The sequence below is a fragment of the Apaloderma vittatum genome, unplaced genomic scaffold, assembly GCF_000703405.1.
Source record: "Apaloderma vittatum isolate BGI_N311 unplaced genomic scaffold, ASM70340v1 scaffold824, whole genome shotgun sequence".
NCBI lineage: Eukaryota > Metazoa > Chordata > Aves > Trogoniformes > Trogonidae > Apaloderma > Apaloderma vittatum.
This window is the reverse complement of record NW_009710730.1, coordinates 47237-53180: the sequence shown is the minus strand read 5'-3', so window position 1 is coordinate 53180 and position 5944 is coordinate 47237. Positions and strand designations below refer to the sequence as shown.

General features: G+C 38.6%; 1 protein-coding gene across 1 annotated transcript in view; it reads right to left on the bottom strand.

Moving 5' to 3' along the window:
* The window catches only part of FGD4 (FYVE, RhoGEF and PH domain containing 4), a 36290-nt gene extending 33176 nt beyond the window's left edge, over nucleotides 1–3114 (bottom strand). Inside the window, exon 1 of the mRNA XM_009867358.1 lies at nucleotides 2958–3114. The gene's annotated coding sequence lies outside the window, so the exon portion shown is untranslated. The remainder of the gene's footprint in view (nucleotides 1–2957) is intronic.
* Between the last annotated feature and the right edge of the window lie 2830 nt (nucleotides 3115–5944).

Below are 5944 nucleotides of genomic sequence, written 5' to 3'. Positions count from 1 at the left end.
CGCTCTTTTCCTGTCAGTGTAGCAGACAGTTAATTTTTCTCCTTGAAGTGCCAGAGGGGAAAAATTTAAAGAAAGAATTTTATACTGGATTCTGTGCAAAAATTTATTCACTTCATCTAGCTACCCTGAATAATTTGCTTCCAAATATTTGAACTAGTTCTCAGAGACCAAGTACAGATAAAACAGGTCCAGGGTTTGCTTTGAGTTTAAGATTTTGAACATTCCTCCTCTAGTTCTGTACAGTGAGGGTGGTGAAACACTGCAACAGGTTGCCCAGAGAGGTGGTGGAGGCATCATCCCTGGAGGCATTCAAGGTCAGGCTACATGCAGCTCTGAGCAACCTGATCTAGTTAATGATACCCTTGCTCCTGCAGGGAGGTTGGACTAGATGACCTTTGGAGGTCCCTTCCAACCCAGTGCGTTCTATGATTCTATAATAAAGCTCTATTTCCTCTATTAAAGCTAAGTTTACTAAAAATAGCTGTAATTGTAACATAACCTCAAAGTCATCTTTATATCTCTCATTTTAATTATTTAGATGTTGGTAGGTTACATGAAGGTCATTTTGCAGTTAGTTCATCAACAACCAAAGGCACTGGCATTACAATTCAGGTCTGTCATCTTGTTTCCTTTCACTATGAAAGGATGCTTAATATTTGCATGACTAGAACAACCATTTGGAAAAACATTTCCTGATACTATAAGCTAAAAATGTTTCTGGTACCTGCACAAGAAAAGCTGTTAAAGAAGAAATAAAAATTAGCAGCCATATTAAAAACAGTACATGAGAGCAGTTTAGTTTGCTTGGATCGTTTGGACTCCCAAATGCTTATTCATTCTATTTTGTTCTGCTTCGGTTAAATAAAAAGGTTCAAGAGATATACTATGTAACTTCAATAGGATGCATATATTCAACAGAAATAAATGGAGAAAGACAGAGATCCATGAACAAAGTAGGCACAAAATTCTATTTACAACAGCATTATTGAATATAGTCTATATAGCTGCATTTCTTACACTACAATGCTATTCCTGGCTATGCCACATTATGGAGCAAGCAATTTTGACAAACATAGAAGAGCAACAACAGCTGCATAACTACTTGAATGAACGAGGTCCAATAATATCAAACTCCTAATTTATCTAACAGCTAAAATTTATAATAAGTGGGTTGGCTTTGTTTTAGAAAGGCTTAAAATCTTTTTATTGATTGCCCATTTCTGTTTATCCATTAACAGATTTCTAAAATGTTTTCCTTAGGAAGAACACATGTTCTCTTGTTAACTTGGCTGCAGAGAATGCATTTCTGAGACCTAGAAACTGGTGCAGAATGACTACTCCGATAAGTAATGTTTACATATGACTGATAAAAACGTCTTAGTTTAGTGAACAATACTGGCAGAATTTCTATGAAAACAAACAACACAAAAAAGCTTGCTTTATTTCGTTCTCATTCTCCATCTGGATGCGTTTCTGTGTGACCTGCCCTACATTCTATGGTCCTGCTCTGGTAGCAGGGTTGGACTCGACCTCCAGAGCTCACTTCCAATCCCTATCATTCTGTGATTCTGTGAAAACTTATTTGACATCCTAATAAATTTCTTCTCCCCTTAACTCTAAGACAAACTCAAGACTGATGCAAAATACTTCAAGATGCGTTTTTGCATTAATTGAAGTACGGATTGTTAAATCTACTACATGATAACTCTATGTGATTCTAGTTTCTATATGTGGTTTAGATGTGAATTAATGTAAGCAATTCTAGTTTCTGTCATATCAGCACTGTGCCCTGCACTGATCAGGATCATGGTATCAGAATTCTAAACTGGCTCTTTTTTTTTTTTAAACTTCCTATTGTATGTCACTCCTAAAAGACATCAATGCAGAATATACTCTTTATTGTGATCAACTTCAGCAGAATAATTAATATTACTGAAAAGATCACATAAAACAATTATTTGTGGTTTAGATATATAAGGCCAATATGTAGGTTGACCTATTTAGCTTCTAAAAGTGATGACACTATTTATGAAGAGAGAGAAGGGAAACCTATTCTGCAGACATTATTGATCAGCTTTTACTACACAAACACAGAGTTCCCATCTTTCCACATACTCCTGCAGGAGGGCTCCTCTTGAGCTCTATCTGCTAGAACCCCAAAGGCCCCGAATATCTTCCCCGCCACCTCTGCCTTGAAGCCAGCTTTCCAAACACTCCAATTCAAAAACAGTCTAATAGAATCATAGAATCATCAAGTCCAACTGTTAACCAAGCAATGCCAGGTCCACCACTAAACCATGTCCCTGAGCATCACATCTATATGTCTTTTAAATATCTCCAGGGATGATGACTCAACTACTTCCCTGGGCGGTCTGTTCTGGCACTTGACAATCCTTTCTTCATGTCTCATCACTTTTTATTTGGGGCAAGAGACTGACCCTGACCTTGCTACTACCTCCTTCCCTGTAGTTAGAGAGAGCAATAAGGTCTCCCCCAATCCTCATTTTCTCCAGGCTAAAAAAATCCCAGTCCAGCTCAAATACAGTAATTATTTTGAAAACTAAGCCCTGGAAATAGTTTAATACAAACAAGGAGCTTTCATGCATTCTTCCATCTCTACCTACTCACCATTTCTTGGGCAGAGAATGATTTAAACACTTGCTGCCTGGTGGCAAGTGCACAGCAGACTACTGGCTGTTTGAGCTAAAAAGTATAGCTAGACCTATGTGCTTGTAATATATTACTACGTCCAGCTTTCCTTCCGAGAACCTTTTTCAGCAATTTATTATCAGAAATTACAGATTCATAAAGCACCTAGAGAACATTCGTATTTCAGTAGTGAGCTTTTATCCCACTGTTTTCTTCCTGACAAATACAGCTCTTTCAAGGCGCTCTACTTGTCTTAAAGTCTGAGATGAAGAACAATTTCCTCAACAAAAATATTTGAGACTACTTACCTTGTGGCTTTGGATTTGAAGCTGAACGTGGGGACTGTTTGACTGGCACACTTCCATTTATTCCCTGAGCCGCTTCATTGTGTACATTCTGCTCAACTAGACTGGCTGTGGCACTCGCTGGACAAGATCTAGACAGTATTAGGGACTTTGGACAGATACTGCTGCCTGAAAAACAAATACATACAAAGACCCAAGAGTTAGAAACAGGATTAAATATAAGGTAGAACAACTATAAACACATTTATTGAGCACTAATGCTTTACCTACAGAGAAAATTAGAATACTCGTCTTCCCTTTAAGAGTGCCTCACCCTACTAACACTCTTTGCCTTTTGCTGAAATTTATTATGTTATTTAAACCTCGAGGAGCTGAATATAAAAAACCCTCTTCTATAGGAAGATCAGAATCTCTAATAGAGTTTTTCCTATCTGAAATGTCAATGTGCTTGTCCAATAGAACTATAGAAAAAACAGCATTTTTGTTCAGACATTATGTTTCTGTATTCAAAGTGTTCATATAATGCTATACATTCAAAAAGTTTCTTTAGTTTTTTATGGAAGATAACATCCAAAAATTAGTAAAATGCACTGTAACTTTCTAGTAGGAAAGGGCTCCTACTAAGTAAGTATTTTCAAAAAGGAGCAAATCACAAAGCCAGGAGACGCTTACATTTTATTTCTTCCTAGCAGAACGGCATTGATTCTGATTAAGAAGATAAATATGCTGCTATTAGTAAGAAAGCTGGAAGTAAGCATAAAGCAAAACATACTCAAACAATGGGAACTGTAACAAAAGCACTTATTATAATGTGATTACCCAAGTCTAAACCATGCCCTTTTGTTTTGAAGTGTCAAAGCAATTGGTTCTGTAAACACAATCAAAAACTTGAAATAATAATAGGAAGGACCTTGAGACATCACTTAGGGAAATAGTCATTCATGTCTGAATCAAAAAAAATCACAACTTTTTGTGTGGGGAGGAGCAAAAGAAAGGAGGAAAACCCATTTATCATTTATTGCAACACAATCATACTTATTTTATTTTTTAACATAATAATTACAGTAGAGTTTGGCCACTTCAATTTACTGTTACTATTTGCCATCATTTTACCTTTGCTTGCTTGTACTAGTAGAAATGCAAGCATGAGTGAGGTTTTCTTTGCGTATTTCCAAGAAAGCCAATTCCAAGACGCACTCAACCATTTCATAAGGTGATCCTCTGATGACTTCTGAACAACAACTGTTCTGCAGAGTCTGGACGCTCTGATCTAATCCATCTTCCTTCTCCCACAGCAAAATCCAATATTAAGCCATTCCTAGCAAGAGCCAAGCCTGCAGTGGAGACGCTATAGCTATTGCTCAGTGACGTTTAAAGTTTCTTCAATGTTCTATGAACACAAAAATATTTTCAAGTATTCGTGCTTTATTTCCTAGAAGCTTATTTTCCCTTTTTAACACCTTAGTTTAGGTAGCCCTACACCAGGAAGCTGCCTTTACAAACATGGAGACTTGCAGAGGTCCACAGCAAGATCAAGAATCTGTGCTACCAAAGTGCCAGTACTCAGATCATAACACATGCAAGACACCAACAGACCCAATACAACATCTTTAGCTCTTCCGTTTCATTCCTTAGCCTGGGGATCTCCAAAGAACAGAAAGATGGCTGATCCCAGTATGATGCAAGTAATCTAATGAGGCCCACCATATACAGAAGCTTCTCAGACATTTGTGATCTTAGGCAGAAATTCTTCTGCTCTGCTTCCTTAAGTATTACTCCACACAAAAACGTTGTATTGTACTACAGCAGCGGGAGCTCTGTCCCACATCATTCTTCAACGCCTAAGAAGGTACCTTAGGTCCCATTTCTGTCTCTCCTATGGAGGTTCTTAGACAGACGAAGGTGATGGCACAGTGGGTCATACCAGCATCTTCCTTGTCTCCATCTAAGAGCTGATAGGCTGAATTTCCCTATCCTACAGAATCCCAGTTTTCACTCCAATTGCAGAATTCCCAATTCAGAAACAAGTTCCTGCAGAATCAGTACAGTCAGGTAAGCAACTGCACAAGACTTATAAATCTATATTCAGAGCACTCATAACTTTATAGTGAGGGTGAAAGTGTTAGGTCTTAGAGCTTTCTGAAAACTATTTTGCCTGCAGATTTGACCGCTAGTACACTTCAAAATCTCCAAATCCCCAGCTGCAGCTCAGTAAAGGGCATTGCTGATGTCAACTGTTCAGGCTAGGGCTGGAAATCTCCATCAAAATGTACCGTATTTATTAAGGAAACAAAGTATTGCTGGGGTCAGAATGGGAACTTCATGCACCCAACTTTATCAAGGTAGTTACTCCTGTTTAAGGTTATCAGCCATGATCACTTTAAGCCAAAGCAGATACAAAGCTGCTATCGAGAACAGGGCAGCTCTGTGGTCTGCCACTCCTTCTCCATTCTCATCACCATCCGCTCCAGCTTCTGCTTTTGGATACTCCTTCCCCTACACCATCATCAGCACTCGTTCAACCACACAGTGAGATATGCAGCAGAAACTATGAGATGAAAACTGGAGTATAGTTTAGAAGAGTTTGAGATTGTCTCCATGCCAGCACTACTGCTGGCACACGGAGACAGCCAGAACTATGGCTAGAACGGGGCAAGACAGTTCCTTTCAACAGCAGCCCTCACTTAGACTGGCCTGAAGAAATAATTTAAACATAATCTAGTCCCTCAAGTAGATACTCAGGCTAGGATTCGACTTGGTCTACACATGCACACACACAGCCTTAATACAAAGTCCAGTAAAACCAGGAACACCTGAAAACAAACCTTTAAAGAAAAAAACATTAGGCTGCCTTAAGAATTGATTTTGTTGTCAGCATCGTGTGCCACCCACTCGATTGGCAAATATCAGTGGCATTCAGTGGGCAAAAGCCGTTTTGTAAAGCTTGTTTGCTGTAATACAAAACTGTAACACAAGCAACAGACGATTGC